The sequence below is a fragment of the Dioscorea cayenensis genome, unplaced genomic scaffold, assembly GCF_009730915.1.
Source record: "Dioscorea cayenensis subsp. rotundata cultivar TDr96_F1 unplaced genomic scaffold, TDr96_F1_v2_PseudoChromosome.rev07_lg8_w22 25.fasta BLBR01000269.1, whole genome shotgun sequence".
Taxonomy (NCBI): domain Eukaryota; kingdom Viridiplantae; phylum Streptophyta; class Magnoliopsida; order Dioscoreales; family Dioscoreaceae; genus Dioscorea; species Dioscorea cayenensis.
This window is the reverse complement of record NW_024086660.1, coordinates 64,247-87,562: the sequence shown is the minus strand read 5'-3', so window position 1 is coordinate 87,562 and position 23,316 is coordinate 64,247. Positions and strand designations below refer to the sequence as shown.

Genomic DNA, 23,316 nt, shown 5'->3' with positions numbered 1-23,316 from the left:
GGACCATGTATTTAAGGATCTCCACGACTCAATATTGCATCAGTTAGAAAGTATAATAGAGGGTTCTTGTACTTGAAACGATTGTCCTAGGGGGAACAATATCCGGGTACCCCATTTATATCGATTGCCTTACCTTCTCCTTTAGTTGTTCTCTCTTTCTTGTTCTTTTACTTTTGTTATTTCACATCTTATCACACATATCACTATTCATTTTTCACTTAGTTAAGAAACAATTTAAGTGTTTTTATTGCCTACTCCCTGTGGATACGATACCCCACTCATATGGGATTTTATTACTTCGACAAACTCGTGCACTTACGGGACACACGCAAGGGCGTTGTCAAGGTACAATGTTGAGTAAAACCCTGGAAGAAGCCCGACACTTAGTAGAAGACCAGTTAGTAGAAGACATGGCCATGAACAGTTATTAGTGGAATGCACGGGAAAGGAAGAAGGTGGTCGGGCTTCATGAAATAGATGCAGTCACTTCTTTGTCAACCTAATAGGTGCTTGTGTGATAAGAATGCGAAGTGTTCTTTCATTATGATAAGCATTAATTTTTTTGCTACGACTATCAAGGGTGTTTTCTATGAATTCTTTGCTTTTACATTTGATATCATTGATTATAATTAGCTCCAAAGGGGTGCTAAACTCCCTTATGGGTACTTGGATATTTGTGAACCCTAGGATGTATTCGTTTCATTGAACCTTTTTATTATGCTTTCAATTCATTGATATTTTATTTGAGTTCCAGTATTGTATGCTTGATTGTGTGAATACTCCCTTAGAGTGACACTAGGGTTGAGAGTTCTTTTTGGTAACTCTTGTGAGTGAGTGACACACCACGAGAGTTAGACAAAGCTAGATTGCAGAGGATTGAGAGGGTGAGTCGAGAGGTAGCGGAGCGTCCCCTTTTTCCTCTGGTGTGATTTATTTTACCTCCATTTCCTTGAGCTCTTTGCGGTCATAATAGAGTGAATGGGCTAAGGGATGACCTTCTGCTGGGTCTTAGTTGCAGGGGCAACGGAGTGAAGAGTTGAAGTGATTTTAGCAACTATGGCTTAATTGTGGCTAGGGACCTTCCACATGGGCCAAAGGGTTAGGTCAACATCTAGGAAGAGGATTTATCACTTGGAATCCCTAGAACTCATTGCAATTCAATACGAGTGCGAGGTTGAGAGATTATTCAATTTCTCCTCTGGGACATGTATAGAGTTAAGTATGGTTAACTCATTAATGCATTGGTTAGAAAGCATAATAGAGGGTTTTTGCACCTGAACCGATTGTCCTAGGCAGAACAATATCTGGGTACCCTACTTATATCGATTGTCTTATCTCCCCTTTACTTGCACTCTTTCTCTTGTTTATTTTACTTTTGTTACATCACATTTTGTCACAAAAATCACTATTTACTTTTCCTTTAGTTAAGAAACAATTTTAGTGTTTTTATTCCCTACTCTCTGTGGATACGATACCCACTCCTCTTGGATTTATTACTTAGACAAACCCGTGCACTTGCGGGACATACGCAAGGGGCATTGTCAAGTTTTTGGTGCCGTTGCTGGGGAGTAGGCATTTAGAGATACTTTGCACTTTGTTTGCTTAGCTATTCATTCATTCATTCTATTTCACATCTTCTTTTCTATCATCGTTATGATTTTGTTTTCTTTCTTTTGGTGCAGCTCCATGTTATAACCCGAGGGAACCCTTCGATATTGATTGAAGAAGATCCTGAACTTGAATGTACACTCGAAAGAAGGGGAAAGGAACCTGTATAAGAACCGTCTAATCAAGTTGAGATAGAAATGGAAGGGTCAGATAATATGGCAGAATAGAATGAGCAACAGGGGACACTTTCTGATTATGCATAACCCTTAGTTCTGGGCAAACAATCGAGTATTGTGTGACCCTCGATTACAGCTCTGAACTTCGATCTAAAGCCAGTATTCATCCCAATGATTCAGCAAACAACACAGTTCAATGGTTTGGCCAATGAGGATCCAAACAACCATATAGAGAACTTCTTCGAAGTTTGTGATATGCTGAAGATTAATGGTGTATCAGATGATCATATCAGAATGAGGGCTTTCCCATTTTCTCTCAAGGGAAGAGCCAAGCAGTGGCTGTATTTTTTGCCCAAGGATCTTCTGTGGAGGTGCCCGCAGCATGGATTTCCCGAATAGATGATTATTCAGACTTTCTACAATGGGTTGAATCCGAGTACAAGGCAATTGTTAGATGCCGCCGCAGGAAATACAATGGGGAGTAAAACCTTGGAAGAAATCTGACAGTTAGTGGAAGACATGGCCATGAATAGTTATCAATGGAATGCACGGGAAAGGAAAAAGGCAACCGGGCACTGGGAAATAGATGCAGTAACTTCATTGGCGTCTCAAGTGGAATCGTTGAGTAAGAAGTTAGATCTTCTAACTTTGGATAGAGTGGTGGCTGTGACTAATTACACCGGGTGTGGTGGAGGACATGCTCCCTCTGATTGCCCAATTTTCATTGGTGTTGCATCTTTGGTTGAGGAGGTTGATTTTGTGGGTAATGCAATGAGGAACCAAGGGAATCCATATAGCAACACCTACAATCCGGGTTTGAAGAGCCATCCCAATTTCTCGTGGAGCAACCAAGGTCCACAAAAGGTAATGGCATCACCGGGTTTGCAACAACAACAAGCCACAAACATGGAGAACCGAGTTTCATGTTTGGAAACCCGAATGAACAATTTGGAGAAGGCCTTGACTAGGTTTGTGCAATTGTCAAATACAAGGTTCCAATCAGTCGAGGCTGCACTTCGCAACCACACTGCTTCTTTGCACAATCTTGAAAATCAAGTGGGACAAATTGTGAAGTCTCTATAGTAGAAACCACAAGTGAGCTTGCCGAGTAATACCGAGACCAATCCTAGAGAGCATGTGAAGGTGATCACTTTGAGAAGTGGTTGTGAGGTTGAAGGTAAGCTTTCGAGTGAGAAGCCCAATGAACACGCACCCGAGGTCATAGAGGTCGAGGAGGGAACAAGCAAAGAGAAGGAGGTGGCACCCTCACCTTTCAAGCCAAGAGTCTCTTATCCCTCTAGATTAAAGAATGACCAAGGAGATGAACAATACAAGAAGTTACTGAGTTTGTTCAAGCAACTCCACATCAATATTCCTTTTGTAGAGGCATTGCCTCAAATACCTAAGTATGCCAAATTCTTGAAGGACTTGTTAACTAACAAGAGGAAGTTGGAGGAGAGTGCATCAGTGATCTTAGATGCTTCTTACTCGGGGTGTTGCAAAAGAATATGGCGAACAAGAAGAAAGACCCAGGAAGCTTCATCATTCCATGTAACATTAGCAATTTGGCTGAAGAAATGGCATTGGCGGACTCAGGGGCCGATGATCAACATCATGCCATACACCTTCTTTCAGAAGCTAGGCTTGGGAGATCCTAGGCCCACTCGGATGACTTTACTATTGAGTGAACCCGAATGGTGAGACATCTGAGGAGCATCATTGAAGATGTGCTTGTCAAGATGGACAAGTACATTTTCCCGGTTGACTTTGTAGTGTTGGATGTCAATGAGGATGCGGATATATCTTTGATACTTGGGAGGTCGTTCTTGCGCACTTCTAAGGCATTAATTGACATGGACGGTGGGGAGATGACACTGAGGGTTGGAGATTATAAGCTCATATACCGCCTCACCGAAGCCATGCGGCATTCTTTTGATATCGATGATACTTTCTATTTTCTAGACATTGCTGATGAGATTGTTGATGAATACATGCAAAAAATGTTCAACCCAGATCTATACTAAGGTTTGTTCGACAAAGAGGTGGAAAATAAAGAAGTAATGATGCTTGGTCCAACAGAAGAAGTACCATCTACTGTGGGGATCATGAAGAAGCTGCTCCGGAAGATGAAGAAGGCTAGGAGACACCACCAGAAATGCTCCAAGACTGTTGGAGATGGGTGTGAACCGAACAAATTTGATGAACCTTTGCTAGGTGGTCCCAAGCCCGATAATACACCCCTCTATCTTCAAGAGACTTTGGTCATCATGCTTTCAAGTCATGAGTAAGAGGGCAACCTTCATCTATGAACCCCCGTGAGGTAAGACAAGGTACGTCAAGCTTAGTGACATTAAACAAGCACCTCTTAGGAGAAAACCCAAGTGTTTACTGTTTTCTTAGTTAAGTAGTTTAGTGTTTACATGAATAAAGTGTTGAGTATTGGTGTCTTGATTTTTAGATGCTTTTGTTGTGTTTTATTGTGGTTTTTTTTAAGGTCATCTTGTGTTTTCGTGTGGATTTGGCAAAGTTTTGATCACTTGAGCTAGTTTCTCATGTTTTTTACTTTTATAGTTTGTATAATAGGGCAGGCTCTGAGTGTGTAAGCATGTTCAGGAATTTTCTACAGAGCTTGCAGAGTTTTTAAGGCATCCAGGGAAAACGCACAGGCGTGTGGAATTTCTGCAGGCCCATGGATTTGTACTGCAAGCTCATCCGGAGGAGACACAAGGGCGTGGATGTGCCCATGTGAACGACCTTGTGACTTCCGCATGCCGGTGGGTAATTTTTGCACGGGCGTGGGTTTTCCTGCAAAGACTTAGCAAATTATCCCGAGAGCACACAGGGGCGTGGAGTTGGCTCTCTGGGCGAACCTGTGACAAACCCATGGGCGTGGGTATTTTCCGCACACCCATGTGGATCTCTGCAAAAGAGCTCTCTCCATCCCGAGAAGACACAGGGGCGTGCGTCTGCCCTTGTGAGTTAGGCCTGTAAAAGTCCACGCATGTGAGTAATTTCCAAACCAGCGTGTTAAACACTTAGATGATTCTGTCAGTTGTCCCTATGGGTCTAGCGCACGGGCGTGGGTATTTTCCGCATGCCCGTGTGGTTGCATTGAGAGACATAAGGAGTGTTTTCCCAAGAGCACACAGGGGCGTGCGTCTATCCCTGTGGCTTTTTCCTGTGGAGGCGCATGGGTGTGGGTAATTTCCACACGCCTGTGTGGTTGTGCAGAATTCCAAGAGACACAATTTTCCTTTAAAAATCTCATTGAAATTTTCATCCATTACCCTTCTAGACACTCAAAAAATCACTCGTGATCAATTTCCGGACCCCTCACCGTTGTTTTAGAGGGATTCCCAGTCAGTTTTCACACCGAAGTCAAAGTTTTCATACCCATTTCATCGGTAAATCTTTTAATCACTTTTCCATTCGCCATTTCTTTTTTTAGGGGATTAAAAGTCTTGAGTTGCACCAAATTTCACTTTATAATGGTTTATGCATGTTTAGAGAGGGTTTAACCGTGCTTTTAAGTTGTATTTTTGGAGAATTGATGTGCAACCGTGTAGTTTTCATGCCTCACAGATCCACACGGGTGTGGGTAATTTCCACAAGCCTGTGTGGAATTTTGGAGTATGATTTTTTTGAGCTTTTATGATCATTTTCTTCATTATTTATCATAGGTATGGCACTACGCTTAAAGAAGCAAGAGGTAAGCGCCCTCAAGAGACTTTGCCTGAATTGGCGCATATTGAATTCTCGAACCCCGAGCATTAGGCTCGATTTGAGCGGCTATCGAGACTTAGGTTTGGATAATCCCGATTTGTGGACCTAAGTGTGATGAGTTGGCTAGGGAGATTGACGCAATGATGGACATGGGATGATAGAGGAGACTATTGTCGATGCGAGAGCCAGTTATTCGCACATTGACACTAGAAGTATTGCCATCTTTTGAGTTCGGGCAGCCATATGGGAGAGATGGCATACAGTTTAGAGCGTTCGGACATCATTTTACCATGAGTGTCACTGGGTTTTCAGTTCGTATGTGCTAGTATGACTAGACATACACATGTACCGAGGAGTATGGAAATGTGCCAACAGATTACCCTGATACCTTGGCCCCACCGCAAGCTTACCAAGCTTTGTGCGGATAGGGGCAGTATGAAGCTGGAGTATCCAAAGCCACATGTTTGTCTCGGCTGAGCTACAGGTATTTATTCGCCGTCCTTAGCAGATCTGTGGATGACCGAGGCTACCACACAGGAGTTCTGAGTCGGCAGGGGTTACTTTATTTGTATTCCATAGTCCAGACCATGCCGATTCACCTAGGGTACGTTATGGCTAACTTTATGAGACACTAGGGCCGGTATGGGAAAGTGGGAGTATTATTTGCTGGTCCTTACATCACTAGACTTATTCGGGGGATGGGCCTCCTGGATGCCATTTAGGATGCCGACAAGATAGTTATTCCTTCTCCACTTCGACTCGATACTCTCAGGATGATGGGAATAGTGCGCAGACATGGGCTTGGAATTTATATTTTTGCCACATCCACCACTAAGAGCACCGAGGGCAGAGGGGATGCAGCGGGGGATTCTGTAACGATGACGACCGAGAACTCAGGGCGCCCGAGTACCCTTTCCGGAGCCTATGATCGTATTGAGAGGCTCCAGAGCACTGTGAGTGCATGGTACTTGGGTATTTGTGAACCCTAGGATGTATTTGTTTCATTGAATCTCTTTATTATGCTTTTAATTAATTGATGTTTATTGTGAGTTCCAACCTTGAATGCTTGATTGTATGAACATTTCCCCTAGAGTGACACTAGGGTTGAGAGTTCTCGTTAGTAACCCTGTGAGTGAATGACACACCACGAGCGTTAGACAAAGCTAGTTTGGAGAGGGTTGAGAGGGTGAGTCGAGAGGTACAGGAGCGTCCCCTTTCCCCTCTGACGTGATAGATTCTACCTCCGTTCCTCGAGTTCTTTGCAGCCACAATAGAGTGAATGGTCTAAAGGATGAACTTCTGCTGGGGCTTAGTTGCACGTGCAACGGAGTGAAGCATTGAGGTGATCTTAGTATCTAGGGCTTAATCGTGGTTAGGGACCTTCCACCTGGACCAAAGGGTTAGGTCTATAATTAGGAAGAGATTTATCACTTGGAATCCCTAGAGCTCATTGCGACTCTATATGAGTGCGAGGTGTTGAGATTGTTCGATTTCTCCTTCAGGACATGTATAGAGTAAGGCATAGTTGACCTTAGATTTGGGACTATGTAATGAAGGATTTCCACGGCTCACTATTGCATTGATTAGAAAGCATAATAGAGGTTTCTTGCACTTGAAGCGATTGTCCTAGGTGGAGCATTATCCGAGTACCCCATCTTTATCAATTGCCTTTCCTTCTCCTTTACTCGTGCTCTCTTACTTGTTGATTTTACTTTTGAGAATTGAATCATTGTCACACTTATCACTACTGATCTTTCACATAGCTAAGAAGCGAATTAAGTGTTTTTATTCGCTACTCCCTGTGGATTCGATACCCGCTCACTCGAGATTATTACTTCGATAAACCCGTGCACCTGCGCGATATACGCAAGGGGACCTTGTCAAGTTTTTGGCGCCGTTGCCGGGGATTAGGCGTTTAGAGATACTTTGCACTTTGTTTTCTTATCTATTTCACCATACATTCTATTTCATATCTTCTTATACTATCATCATTATCATTTCTTTTTTTTTCTTTTTAGGTGCAGCTACAGGTTATGACCTGAGGGAATCCCTTAATATTGACTGAAGGGGATCCCGAGCTTGAACGTACACTTAGAAGAAAAGGGAAAGAGCCTGTGCAAGAATAGTCTAATCTAGGCGATTTGGAAGTCGAAGAATCGAAAACCATGGAAGAGCAGAATGAGCAACAGTAAAAATTATCCGATTATGCCGGGACTCTTTCGATGTTGGGGACACAATCGAGTATTGTGCGTCCCCCGATTCATGTCTCGGAACTTTGAGTTGAAGTCGGCATTCATCCACATGTTACTGCAATCCGCACAGTTCAATGGTTTGGCCGATGAGGATGCAAACAGTCATATAGAGAGTTTTCTCGAGGTGTGTGATATGCTGAAGATAAATGGAGTGACGGATGATGGCATCAAATTGAGAGCCTTCCCATTTTCCCGAAAGGGGAGAGCGAAGCAGTGGCTACACTCGTTACCTAGAGCGTCAATTACAACATGGGAGGAGATGGTAGAAGCTTTTCTAGCCCGTTATTTTCCTCCAGAAAAATCAGCAAAGCTTAGGAACGAGATCTCATCCTTTGTTCAGTTGGAATTGGAGTCTCTATTCAAGAAATGGGAAAAGTTCAAGGAGCTCCTGAGGAAGTGCCCGCAACACGGATTCCCGAAGTGGATGATTGTTCTAACCTTTTACAATGGTTTGAACCCGAGTACAAGGCAACTCTTGGATGCGACAGTAGGAGGTACCTTAGGTAGCAAGACCCCCGATGAGGCCCGTCAGTTGATTGAAGAAATGGGGTTAAACAGCTACCAATGGAATTCTAGGGAGAAGTAGAAAGTGGCCGGTCTCAATGAGATAGATGCGGTAACTTCATTGGTGGCTCAAGTGGAGAGTTTGAGTAAGAAGTTATATCTTCTACCTTCAAATAGAGTGGCGGCCGTGACTAATTACAACGGGTGTGGTGGAGGACATGCTCCCTCTGATTGCCAGATCTCTATTGGTGATGGTTCTTCGGTGGAGAACGTTGATTTTGTAGGTAATGGCATGACACCTCAAGGAAACCCATATAGCAATACCTACAATCCGGGTTGGAAGAATCATCCCAATTTCTCATGGAGTAATCAGGGTCCACAAAAGGCCATGGGACCACCGGGTTTCCAACAACAACAAGCCCATTAGGTGGAAAACAGAGTCTCAGGTTTGGAAACCCGAATGAGTGACCTAGAGAAGCACTTGACTAGATTTATACAATCAGCAAATACAAGGTTTGAATCAGTCGACTCTACACTTCGCAACCACATCGCCTCTTTGCATAACCTTCAAAATCAGGTGGGGCAAATTGCGAAGTCTCTCTCTGAAAGGCCACATGGAAGCATCCCGAGCAATACAGAGACCAATCCTAGAGAGCACGTGAAGGCGATCCCTTTGAGAAGTGGTCATGAGGTTGAAGGTAGGCTTCCGAGTGGGAAGCCAAAAGAATACACACCTGAGGTTATAGAGGTAGAAGAGGGGACAAGCAAAGAAAAAGAGGTGGCACCCCCACCTTTTAAGCCAAGAATCCCTAATCCCTCTAGATTGAAAAATGACCAAGGGAATGAACAGTACAAGAAGTCCCTGAGTTTGTTCAAGCAACTCCACATCAATATTCCTTTTGTTGAGGCACTGACCCAAATGCCTAAGTATGCGAAGTTCTTGAAAGACTTGTTGACTAACAAGAGGAAGTTGGAGGAAAGTGCTTCAGTGATTTTAGATGCTTCATGCTCGGCGGTATTGCAAAAGAACATGCCGAACAAGAAGAAAGACCCGGGAAGCTTCATCATTCCGTGTAATATTGGCATCTTGGTGAGGAAATGGCATTGGCGGACTCAGGGGCCAGTATCAATGTCATTCCATACATCTTCTTTCAAAAGCTAGGCTTGGGCGAGCCTAGGCCTACTCGGATGACTTTACAACTAGCGGACCGAATAGTGAGACATCCGAGAGGTATCATTGAAGACGTGCTTGTCAAGGTGGACAAGTACATTTTTCCAGTCGACTTTGTAGTTTGATAAGTGCTTGTGTGATATGAATGTGAAGCATTCTTTCCTTATGTTGAACATTACTTTTCTCGGGTTTTTACATTAATATGTGTGTTTTTATGTTACTTTTATGCAGGTAGGGTTGTGAAACCAATTATGAAGGAAAGAAGCCAATGTAGATCACAATGCACCGATTTTGGAGGAAATCTTGCTAAGGTTCAAACGCGAAGATATAAGTCGGGTGCGAGATGGTAGAGTGTGTGCCAACCTCCCCGTATTTTGAGTTTGCACAACCATTTGGAGGGGCAAAAGGGCAGTCACACTCAAGCATTTCGACTTATGCACATAGAACAAGATCTCCATCAACTTATCCGTCATTGAAGAAGCAAAGCGATCCACGGCATAAACGTGTGCCCGTTTATGTTACCTCGATGAAAAGTGGACCCGGGAGTATTTTTGGCATAGTACTGTAGTAAGTACTGTAGCAAAATCACTGTTTACAGCCGGCCGAAAATGTCAGTTTCAGAGAATTACCCACGCCCGTGTGGAAATTCTGCAAGGGCGCGTGTACCATACACGCCCGTGGAGTCGCCCGATTCCAGCCCTATTTAAAGCCGATTCAGCCCCGATTTTGGCATTCTTTTCTCCATCTTTTCCCCAACTTGAGAGAGGGCATCGGCTAGGGTTTTGAGGGGTATTGGCCAAGGTTTTGGAGAGGTTCTACGGCTCTGACATCGTCATTCCTGAGGAAGAAGGTTGGTAGGGAAGCTTCGATCGAGGCGTATCCTATACCAGACGAAGGAATCCTTGGACGACTAGTAGAGGACTTTCCACAAGACCATCGACACGACCATCGAGGGGGTTTCTTTATGGATTCATTGCTTTTACATTCAATTTCTTTGATTGTACTTAGCTCCATGGAGAGCTAAACCCCTAGTGGGTACTTGTGTGATTGTGAACCCTAGGATGTATTTGCTTCATTGAACTTCTTTATTATGCTTTCAATAAATTGATGTTTATTGTGAGTTCCAACCATGAATGCTTGATTGTATGAACATTTCCCCTAGAGTGACACTACGGTTGAGAGTTCTCGTTGGTAACCTTGTGAGTGAGTGACACACCACGAGTGTTAGACAAAGCTAGGCTGGAGAGGGTTGAGAGGGTGAGTCAAGACGTAGAGGAGCATCCCCTTTCCCCTCCGACGTGATAGATTCTACCTCCGTTCCTTGAGTTCTTTGCAACCATAATAGAGTGAATGGTCTAAGGGATGAACTTCCGCTGGTGGTTAGTTGCGCGTGCAATGGAGTGAAGCGTTGAGGTGAGCTTAATATCTATGGCTTAATCATAGTTAGGGATCTTCCATCTGGACCAAAGGGTTAGGTCCATAATTAGGAAGAGATTTATTACTTGGAATCCCTAGAGCTCATTGCAACTCTATGCGAGTGCAAGTGTTGAGATTGTTCAATTTCTCCTCCGGGACATGTATAGAGTTAGGCATACTTGATCTTAGATTTGGGACTATGTATGTAAGGATTTCCACTACTCACCATTGCATCAATTAGGAAGTATAATAGAGGGTTCTTGCACTTGAAACGATTATCCTAGGTGAAGAATTATCCGAGTACCCCTTCTTTATCGATTGTCTTGCCTCCTCCTTACATTTGCTCTCTTACTTGTTGCTTTTAATTCCTGAGAATTAAATCATTATCACACTTATCATTGTTGATACTCCACATAGCTAAGAATCGAATTAAGTGTCTTTAGTCCCTACTCCCTGTGGATTCGACGCCGCTTACCCGGGATTATTACTTCGACAAACCCGTGCACTTGCGAGATATAAGGAAGGGGACCTTGTCAAGTTTTTGGCACCGTTGCCGGGGAGTAGCCATTTAGAGATACTTTGCACTTTGTTTTCTTAGCTATTTATCCTTCATTCTATTTCACATCTCTTCTCTATCACCGTTTCGATATTATTTCACACTTTTCTTATTCTTCCATCATTCTCATTTGTTTTCTTTTGTCATGTATTACTTTTTTTCTTGCAAGGATTTTTAAATGATGATTCACCCGATCGTTGCTCTATATTTGCAGGTTGAAGCTCTCAGCGAAAAAGTTAATAGAATTATTGCTTCACAACAACTGAGCATTCCTTGTTGTAACACATATCATCTAATTGAAAAGGGCTACCCAAACTTCTTGTGGTATAGTGATGGACAATATTGGGAAACCCCTCAAGAGGAATGTCAAAAGGGTGAGATACTCAGAGAGGATGCATTTCAGATTGCAAAAGAGTATTAGCTAACTTCATTGAAGCATCCGATGTCTAGCGTCCAAAAATATGGAGACCACACTAAGATGTCATGAAGCCTCCTATAAAAACCTTGAGCATCAATTACGAGGGATACTTGACACACTCTCCAAGGAACAACAAGCATTTGAGCAAGCAATTCAAGTTCCTTGTAGAGATGATGTGGTAGTGAACGACAATGAAGAAGTTGGGCAAATTGAGTACATTGGTGTAGAAAATGAAAAGGGAGAAGCTGAATATCATTTTGAGATTTTTGTCCAGTGTGAATGAAGATTGTGCTTGTGAGCGAGAAAATTTTCAAGGGGATTTGCTATTGTCATGTTCCTTCCAAGCTGAAAATACACAAGAAGAAGTAAATCCTAAGGTAATGGAATAAGCACCACTCTTTGGGATTGATCAATTCGTAAATTGCAAGAAAGAGATTTTGGGCTTGGGAGAAGATGTGGGTAGGAGATTGAAACCATCCAATGACCCACCTATGCTAAGCTTGGACAATTCTCAACACAAATTGTTTCCTTGGAGGCCAAAGGTAAGATGGTTGGACTCTCCAACAAATATTCCACCCCGGCAAGCAAATTTTTGGTTTAAGGGAAGTAGCTATGCAATGTCTAGTCGGGAGGAACATACTCTTTTCAGGCCTCCATAAGGTAAAGAAGTGGTACGTCAAGCTTAGTGACGTAAAACAAGCGTTTCTTGGGAGGCCACCCAAGCAATTACTATTTTCCTAGTTTTTAGTTTAGTGCTTGCATGAATAAGAGCTTGAGTGTTGGTGTTTTGATTCTTATAGGCCATTGCTATTCTTTTTTTGTGGACCGTTGGTGTTATCTTGTGCTTTCATGTCTTTTGGTGAAGTTTTGGTTGTTTGAGCTATTTCACATGTTCTTCACTGGTAAAACTTACATATTAGGGCAGGCTCTGAGTGTGTAAACATGTTAAAAATTTTTCTGCAGAGCCTGCAGAATTTTCTAAGGTATCCAGAGAAAACACACGGGCGTGTGGAATTTCCGCACGCCCGTGGATTTGCACTGCGAGCTCATCCAGAGAAGGCACAGGGGCGTGCAGCTACCCCTGTGAACGACCATGCGACTGTTACACGCCCGTAGGTAATTTCCGCACGGGCGTGTCAATTCCGGCAGAGTTGGGCAGTTTATCCAGAGAGCACACAGGGGCGTGGACTCGTCCCTGTGGGTGACCTTGTGAACCACACACGGGCGTGGGTAATTTTCGCATGACCGTGCGAATCTCTGCAGAGAATTTCTCCATCCCGAGAAGACACAGGGGTGTGCGTTTGCCCCTGTGAGTTGGGCCTGTGAATATCCACGCCCTGCGTGGAATTTTTCGTGACCTGGGCGTGGGTCTTAGAGAATTTTCTCGGGTTGCATGGAGAGTCCACAGGGCGTGCGTCGCCTCATGGGTTAGGGCACAGGGCGTGGGTAATTCCCATACGCCCGTGTGGATTCTGAGATATGCTAGAACCGCAGGCTTTCTTTAAAATCTTTTCGGGTTTCTTCATCTTTTCACCCTCATACATTTTGAGAACACATCCTTGCTCTCTTCTGACCTCTCACCTTCATTTTAGAGGGTTGTTAATTGAGTTTTCCGTACTGCTTTTCTAGTCTTTCATTCTCATTTTTGTCGGTAGCTTCTCTTTCTCTTTTTGCCAATCTTCATTTATTTTTGCAGCACCAGCTCATCTTCACTAGCAAATGTAAACAGATGTACTAGCTATTGACACCGACACTTGAGGCGTCTTTTACCTTCTTTTGTTCTTATTTTTTTCGCATTTTATTTTCTCGCATTTTATTTTTGGATTGGTATACTCGGAAAGGATTTTTCCTTCCCGAGTTTATTTTTCATTTTGTGGTCTCGAGTTGTATTCATTGCTCTATCTTTTGTATACTTGAGTTGTTTTTATTTTATTGAGCTTCAGTGACCTCCCCTCGTGTATGCGTTCAGATGGTCTTGTATTCTTGGGAATTGAGACTTAGTCATTGGCACGGCCAAGGTGCTTCGGCAATTGGCCGTGTGAGCTTCACAACCCGTTGGAACACTACTCCCAATGAATTAGCTTCATCAAACGCAACACTTGGAGTCAGGGGAGTATTGTTTTAATTGCTTCTCCCACATCTATTTTTGAATGATATATTTTGAGTGAGCTTGCATGTGTACATTGAGGACAATGTACAACTTATGTGTGGGGGGGAGTTTCATAATGCGCACATCTTTTCTATTGTTTTTTGATTGATATATGCTCACATAGCCAATGGAGGTGAACCTTAGTTGCAATGATTGTATTCTTAAGTCTTGGATAATTGTTAACATTGAATGTTTTCATGCTCTAGTTCTTGCTTGAATGTTTAGGAATTTTTACCCGATTTATACTTGTTACACTACTCACTCTTTAAACTCTATTGGAAACTCAAGTTTGATGTTAATGGGACTAGTTATAGTTGTTTCTTGTGCAAATTCTGAAAAAAAAAACAAAAAAAACGGAAAATACAAAGAAAAAGAAACAAAATATTTTTATTGTGCTTGTTGGGTGGAAAGAGCTACCACCTATGAATTATGAAGCTACTCTCATAAGTCGGATACTAGCTATGCCCTAATGAGAGAAAGAGCTATCTCACAGGATGAGTTAAAGTTACCACTCTGGTAGAAAGAGCTACCACCTCGAAAGTGTGAAAGCCACCTTAGTGGCCGCTTTGGAAAGGGCTACCTTAGAGGATGTGTGAAGCTACTACCATCTTTAAAATTTTTATAACTTTTGTAGATAAATAAGTCCCTTGTACTTAGAACTTTGAGGAGTATAACTTGGGTTGTTTTGAGTGAGTTCACACACTTACACGAAATTCGGGTTTGTTGTCCTTTTTGATTCAAGTTTTTAGCTAGAGCATTGATTTTTCGTATTTAGTGTTGAAATTTTCCTTACTTGTAGAATACTTTCTTTGTATACCTCGGTGAACCTAAGGCCAAGCACTTTTAATATTTTCTTCATTGATGGACAGAATGTTTTAATGTTTGCTTGAGGACAAGCAAAAGCTTAAGTGTGGGGGAGTTTGATAAGTGCTTGTGTGATATGAATGCGAAGCATTCTTTCCTTATGTTGAACATTACTTTTCTCGGATTTTTACATTAATATGTGTGTTTTTATGTTACTTTTATGTAGGTAGGGTTGTGAAACCAATTATGAAGGAAAGAAGCCAATGTGGATCACAATGCACTGATTTTGGAGGAAATCTTGGTAAGGTTCAAACGCGAAGATATAAGTCGGGTGCGAGATGCTAGAGTGTGTGCCAACCTCCCCGTATTTGAGTTTGCACAACCATTTGGAGTGGCAAAAGGGCAGTCACATTCAAGCATTTCGACTTATGCACATAGAACAAGATCTCCATCAACTTATCCGTCATTGAAGAAGCAAAGCGATCCACGGCATAAACGTGTGCCCGTTTATGTTACCTCAATGAAAAGTGGATCCGGGAGTATTTTTGGCATAGTACTATAGCAGGTTACTGTTCACAGCCAGCCGAAAATGACAGTTTCAGAGAATCCACACGGGCGTGTGGAAATTACCCACGTCGTGTGGAAATTCCGCACGGGCGCGTGTACCATACACGCCCGTGGAGTCGCCCGATTCCAGCCCTATTTAAAGCCGATTCAGCCCCAATTTTGGCATTCTTTTTCCATCTTTTCCCCAACTTGAGAGAGGGCTTCGACTAGGGTTTTGAGGGGTATTGGCCAAGGTTTTGGAGAGGTTCTACGGCTCTGACATCGTCATTCCTGAGGAACAAGGTTGGTAGGGAAGCTTCGATCGAGGCGTATCCTATACCAGACAAAGGAATCCTTGGACGACGAGTAGAGGACTTTCCACAAGACCATCAACACGACCATCGAGGGGGTTTCTTTATGGATTCATTGCTTTTACATTCAATTTCTTTGATTGTACTTAGCTCTATGGAGAGCTAAACCCCTAGTGGGTACTTGGGTGATTGTGAACGCTAGGATGTATTTGCTTCATTGAACTTCTTTATTATGCTTTCAATAAATTGATGTTTATTGTGAGTTCCAACCATGAGTGCTTGATTGTATGAACATTTCCCCTAGAGTGACACTAGGGTTGAGAGTTCTCGTTGGTAACCTTGTGAGTGAGTGACACACCACGAGCATTAGACAAAGCTTGGTTGGAGAAGGTTGAGAGGGTGAGTCAAGAGGTACAGGAGCGTCCCCTTTCCCCTCCGACGTGATAGATTCTACCTCCGTTCCTCGAGTTCTTTGCGGCTATAATAGAGTGGATGGTCTAAGGGATGAACTTCCACTGGGGCTTAGTTGCGTGTGCAACGGAGTGAAGCATTGAGGTGAGCTTAGTATCTATGGCTTAATCGTGGTTAGGGATCTTCCACCTGGACCAAAGGGTTAGGTCCATAATTAGGAAAAGATTTATCACTTGGAATCCCTAGAGCTCATTGCAACTCTATGCGAGTGCGAGGTGTTGAGATTGTTCGATTTCTTCTCCGAGACATGTATAGAGTTAGGCATAGTTGAACTTAGATTTGGGACTATGTATGTAAGGATTTCCACGACTCACCATTGCATCAATTAGGAAGTATAATAGAGGGTTCTTGCACTTGAAACAATTATCCTAGGTGAAGCATTATCCGAGTACCCCATCTTTATCGATTGCCTTGCCTCCTCATTACTTTTGCTCTCTTACTTGTTGCTTTTAATTCCTGAGAATTAAATCATTATCATCTTTATCATTATTGATACTCCACATAGCTAAGAATCGAATTAAGTGTCTTTACTCCCTACTCCCTGTGTATTCGACCCCGCTCACCCGGGATTATTAATTCGACAAACTCTTGCACTTGCGGGATTTAAGCAAGGGGACCTTGTCATAGTGATAGATGTCGATGAGGATGCGGATGTACCCTTGATACTTGGGAGACCATTCTTGCGGACTTCCAAAGCATTGATTGACATGGACGGCGGAGAGCTCACATTGAGAGTTCTAGATGACAAGCTCACATACCGCCTTGCTGAAGCCATGCGGCATTTTCTTGATTTAGATGATACTTTATATTTTCTAGACACTACTGATGAGATTGTTGATGAATACATGTAGGACATGTTCAATCTGGATCCGTATGAAGGCTTGTTCGACCAAGAGGAGGATTATGAAGAAGTAATGATGCTTGGTTTGACAGAAGAAGTACCATCTACCCCGGGGATCTTGAAGAAGGTGCTCTGGAAAATGAAGAGGGCTAGGAGACGCCACCGGAAACACTCCAAAGCTGTTGGAGACGTACGTGAACCGAAGAAGTTGGACAAATCATTGTTAGGTGGTCCGAAGCCCGATAATTCACCTTCTACCCGCAAGAGACTTTGCACATCATGCTTTCAAGCCATGGGTAAGAGGGCAACTTTCATTCATGAACCCCCGTGAGGTAAGACAATGTACGTCAAGCTTAGTGACATTTTTAGCTAGAGCATTGATTTTCCGTATTTAGTGTTGAAATTTCCCTTTCTTGTAGAATACTCTCTTTGTATGCTTTGGTGAACCTAAGGCCAAGCACTTCCAATATTTCCTTCATCCATGTGCATAACATTTTAATTTTTGCTTGAGAACAAGCAAAAGCTTAAGTGTGGAGGAGTTTGATAAGTGCTTGTGCGATATGAATGCGAAGCGTTTATTCCTTATGTTGAGCATTACTTTTCTCTGGTTTTTACACTAATATGTGTGTTTTTATGTTACTTTTGTGCAGGCAGGGTTGTGAGACCGAATATGAAGGAAAGAAGCCAATGTGGAGCACAATGCAGTGATTTTGGAGGAAATCTTACTAAGCTTCAAATGCGAAGACATAGGTTGGGTGTGAGATGCTAGAGTGTGTGCCAACCTCCTCGTATTCTAGTTGGCACATCCATTTGGAGGGGCACAAAGGCAGTCACACTCGAGCATTCCGACTTATGCACATAGAACAAAAGCTCCACCAACTTGCCTATCATTGAAAAAGCAAGTGATCCACGACGTGAACGTGTGCCCGTTTGCGTTACCCCGATGAAAGTATGGATTCGGGAAGCTATTCAGACCGGATACTGTAGCAGCACTGTTCACAACTGGCCGAGAAAACATGAATTCAGAGAATCCACACGGGCGTGTGGAAATTATACATGCCCGTGTGGAAATTCCACATGGGCGTGTGTAAAATCCACAGGCCCGTGTGTCTGCCCGATTCCAGACCTATTTAAAGCTGATTTAGCCCTAATTTCAGTATTCTTTTCTCCATCTTTTCCCCAACTTGAGAGAGTGCTTCGGCTAGGGTTTTGAGTGGTATTGGCTAGGGTTTCGGAGAGGTACTATGGCTCCGACATCGTCATTCCTTAGGAAGAAGGTTGGTAGGGGAGATTCCGTCGAGTCGTATCCTATACCGGACGAGGGAATCTTTGGACGACGAGTAGAGGACTCTCCGCAAGACCATCGACACGGCCTTCGAGGTGGTTTTCTATGGATTTATTACTTTTACATTCTATTTCTTTGATTGTACTTAGCTCCATGGAGAGATAAACCCTTAGTGGGTACTTGGGTATTTGTGAACCCTAGGATGTATTTGTTTCATTGAATCTCTTTATTATGCTTTCATTTAATTGATGTTTATTATGGGTTCCAACCTTGAGTGCTTGATTGTATGAACATTTCCCCTAGAGTGACACTAGGGTTGAGAGTTCTCGTTGGTAACCTTGTGAGTGAGTGACACACCACGAGCGTTAGACAAAGCTGTGTTGGAGAGGATTGAGAGGGTGAGTTGAGAGGTACAGGAGCGCCCCCTTTCCCCTCCGACGTGATAAATTCTACCTCCGTTCCTCGAGTTCTTTGCGGCCATAATAGAGTGAATGGTCTAAGGGATGAACTTCCGGTGGGGCTTAGTTGCGCGTGCAACGGAGTGAAGCGTTGAGTTGATCATAGTATCTAGGACTTAATCGTGGTTAGGGATTTTCCACCTGGACCAAAGGGTTAGGTCTATAATTAGGAAGAGATTTATCACTTGGAATCCCTAGAGCTCATTGCCACTCTATGCGAGTGCGAGGTTGAGAGGTTATCTAATCTCTCCTCCGGGACATGTATAGAGTTAGGCATAGTTGACCTTAGATTTGGGACTATGTAATTAAGGATTTCCACGACTCACCATTGCATTGATTAGGAAGCATAATAGAGGGTTCTTGCACTTGAAACAATTATCTTAGGTGGAGCATTATCCGAGTACCCCATCTTTATCGATTGCCTTACCTCCTCCTTTACTCGTGCTCTGTTACTTGTTGCTTTTACTTTTAAGAATTTAATCATTGTCACAACTATCACTACTGATCTTTCACATAACTAAGAAGCGAATTAAGTGTTTTTATTCCCTACTCCCTGTGGATTCGATACCCCCCTCACCCGGGATTATTACTTCGATAAACCCGTGCACTTGTGGGATATATGCAAGGGGACCTTGTCAGTCCCAAACCTAAGGTCAACCGTGACTAACTCTACACTATGCCCTAGCGGAAAAATTAACCAATCTCAACACCTCACACTGTGTAAAGTTGCAAGAAGCTGTAGGGATTCTAAGTGAAAAACCTTATTCCTATATGTAGATCTAACCCTTTGGTCCAGGCGAAAGACCCCTAGTCATAATTAAGCCCCAGGTGTTAAAGTCACTTCAACGCTTCACTCTGTTGCTCGTGCAACTAAGCCCCAGCGGAGTTCATCCCTTAACCCTTCACTCTATTGTGACCACAAAGAACTCTTGGAATGCGGAGGTAGGATAAATCACACTAGAGGGAATAAGGGACACTCCGCTACCTCTCGGCTCACCCTCTCGACCCTCTCCAATCTTGCTTTGTCAAACCCTTGTAGTGTGTCACTAACTCATATAGATGACGAAGATGGACTGACAACGCCCCTTGCGTGTGACCCACTTGTGCACGGTTTGTCAAAGTATTAAATCCCAAGTGAGTGGGGTATCGTATCCACAGGGAGTAGGGAATAAAAAAGTACCAAAATTGATATTTAACCAAGTGAAGATGAAAAATGATTGTCTTCATAAGATGTGATGTAAACAGAAATAAAAGAAATAAGAATGAGAGGCACAAGTAGGTAATGGAAAGGCAATCGATAGAAGTGGGATACTCGGACAATGCTCACCCTAGGAATAATGTCTCAATTGCAAGACCTACTATTATACTTCCTAACTAATGCTTAATGAGTCATGGAAATCCTAAAGCACATGGTCCCAAACCTAAGGTCAACTGTGACTAACTCTACACTATGTCCCAGCAGAGAAATCGTTTAGTCTCAACACCTCACACTGTGTAAAATTGCATGAAGTTCTAGGGATTCCAAGTGATAAACCCTATTCCTATGTGTAGATCTAACCCTTTTGGTCCAGGCGAAAGACCCCTAGTCACAATCTAGCCCCAGATACTAAAGTTACTTCAATGCTTCACTCTGTTTCTTGTGCAACTAAGCCCCAGCAGAGTTTATCCTTTAGTACTTCACTCTATTATGACAACAAGGAACTCTAGGAAATGGAGGTAGGATAAATCACACCGAATGTGAAAGGGGATGCTCCACTAGCTCTCAAATCATCCTCTCAACCCTCTCCAATCTAGTATTGTCTAAGCTTCATGGTGTGTCACTCATCCACAAAGGTTGCCAAGAAGAACTCTCAACCCTAGTCTCACCCTAAGGGAGAAATCATTAACAAGCATTCAAGATTATAACTCAATTAAAACATCAATTAAGAAAAGCATAATAAAAGGTCAAAGAAATAATAACATCCTAGGGTTTACAAAATCCAAGTACCCACTGGGGGTTTAGCTCTCCATGGAGCAAGATACAATCAATAATGAAATCGAAAGTAAAAACAAGTAATCCATAGGAAATCTCCCTAGGTATTCATGTCGATGGTCTTGTGGAGTAGCCTCATCTTTTTCAAAGGTCCCCTTGTCCGGCCTAGGGCACACCTTACCGGATCGATGCCGACGAAAGCTCCCCCAATAACATTCTTCCAAGCAGAGTACAATGTCAAATCCATAGAACTACTCTAAAGACTTGCCAAAAGCCTCTCAAAACCCTAGCCGACAGCCTCCAAAAAGAAAGAGAAAAGTTGGAGAGAAGGGTCAAAAGATTTTCTCTAAAATCAGTCTGAATCGCGGCTTAAATATAGCTGGAATCAGGCATCCACACGCTCCTGTGGACTTTTCACACGAGCATGTGGAATTTCCATACGGCATGGGGAATTTCCACATGCCCGTGTGGATTCTCTGGAGACCTGATTTTTGGCCAGCTGTGAACAATAACTGCTGTAGTATATTGCTATAGTGATTTGCTACAGTAAACTTCTACAATGCTCCGCCAAAACAATTTCGATTCCACATTTTTCATCGAGACAACATAAACGGGCGCACGTTTATGCCATAGATCACAACTCTTCTTCGATCAAAGTCCTCATTGGTGAAGATATTGCTATCAATGCACAAGTCGGGATACGCAAATGTGACTGCCTTCATGCCCCTCCAATTCATTGTAATGCCTTGACTACATTTAGGTTAGCACACATTCACGTATCTTAGAGCCCCACTTGTGTCTCCACATTTGTTCCTTCCAATATTTCACCAAATAGTGCGTTCACGCTCTACTTTTGGCTTCTTTTCTTAATACTCAGCTTCACCACCCTAAATGCGCAAAAAAACACAAATACACATGTATTAGCGCTTAAATCTTATAAAAGTAATGCTCATCGTAAGGAAAGAACACTTCGCATTCTTAACACACAAGAACTTATCATGCACTCTCAACCCTAGTGTCAATATAAAGGAGAAATCATTCAACAAGAATTCAAGATAAGATCTCAATTAAAGACATCAATTAAGGAAACATAATAATAGGTTAATGAAATAAATACATCCTAGGGTTCACAAATCCATGTACCCACTAGGTGGTTTAGCTCTCTGATAAGTGATTGTGCGATGTGAATGCGAAGCGTTCATTCCTTATATTGAGGATTACTTTTCTCAGGTTTTTACACTAATATGTGTGTTTTTATGTTACTTTCGTGCAGGTAGGGTTGTGAGGTCAAGTATGAAGGAAAGAAGCCAATGTGGATTACAATGCACCGATTTTGGAAGAAATCTTGCGAAGGTTCAAACACGAAGACATAGGTCGATGTGAGATGCTAGAGTGTGTGCCAACCTCCTCGTATTCGAGTTGGCACATCCATTGGGAAGGGCACAAAGGCAGTCACACTCGAGCATTCCGACTTATGCACATAGAACAAGAGCTTCACCAATGTGCATATCATTGAAGATGCAAGTGATCCACGACGTGAACGTGTGCCCATTTACGTTACTCCGATAGAAGTACTGTAGCAGCACTGTTCACACCCGGCCGTGTGGAAATTCCCCACGGGCGTGTGAAGCATCCATGCCTGTGTAGTCGCCCGATTATAGCCCTATTTAAAGCCGAATCAGCCCCGATTTTAGTATTCTTTTCTCCATCTTTTCCCCAACTTGAGAGAGGGCTTCGGGTAGGGTTTCGAGGGGTATTGGCCAAGGTTTTGGAGAGGTTCTACTGCTCCAACATCGTCATTCCTTAGGAAGAAGGTAGGTAGGGGAGCTTCCGTCGAGGCGTATCTTATACCAGACGAGGGAATCCTTGGACGACGAGTAGAGGACTTTCCACAAGACCATCGACACGACTATCGAGGAGATTTCATTATGGATTCATTACTTTTACATTCTATTTCTTTGATTGTACTTAGCTCCATGGAGAGCTAAACCCCTAGTGGGTACTCGGGTATTGTGAACCCTAGGATGTATTTGTTTCTTTGAACCTCTTTATTATGCTTTCAATAAATTGATGTTTATTGTGAGTTCCAACCTTGTATGCTTGATTATATGAACATTTCCCCTAGAGTGACACTAGGGTTGAGAGTTTTTGTTGGTAACCTTGTGAGTGAGTGACACACCATGAGCGTTAGACAAAGCTGGGTTGGAGAGGGTTGAGAGGGGTGAGTCGGGGAGAGTGCAGGGGCGTCCCCTTTCCCCTCAGGCGTGATAGATTATCCCTACATTCCTCGAGGTTCTTTTGCGGTCATAGTAGAGTGAATGGTCTAAAGGATGAACTTCCGGTGAGGGCTTAGTTGCGCATGCAGCAGTGAAAGCTGATTGAGATGATCTTAGTATCTAGGGCTCAATTGTTGTTAGGGACCTTCCACCTGGACCAAAGGGTTAGGTCTATAATTAGGAAGAGATTTATCACTTGGAATCCCTGGAGCTCATTGCAACTCTATGCGAGTGCGAGGTGTTGAGATTGTTCGATTTCTCCTCCGGGACATGTATAGAGTTAGGCATAGTTGACCTTAGATTTGGGACTACGTAATTAAGGATTTCCATGACTCACCATTGCATTGATTAGGAAGCTTAATAGAGGGTTCTTGCACTT

The 23,316-nt window shown here is 43.0% G+C and overlaps 1 non-coding gene across 1 annotated transcript; it reads right to left on the bottom strand.

Annotated features, from left to right (window-relative positions):
* Positions 1 to 8,066: 8,066 nt before the first annotated feature.
* LOC120253969 lies at positions 8,067 to 8,173 on the bottom strand. The gene has a single exon (XR_005534484.1). It is a non-coding gene; the product is annotated as a small nucleolar RNA R71 (small nucleolar RNA).
* Positions 8,174 to 23,316: the final 15,143 nt, after the last annotated feature.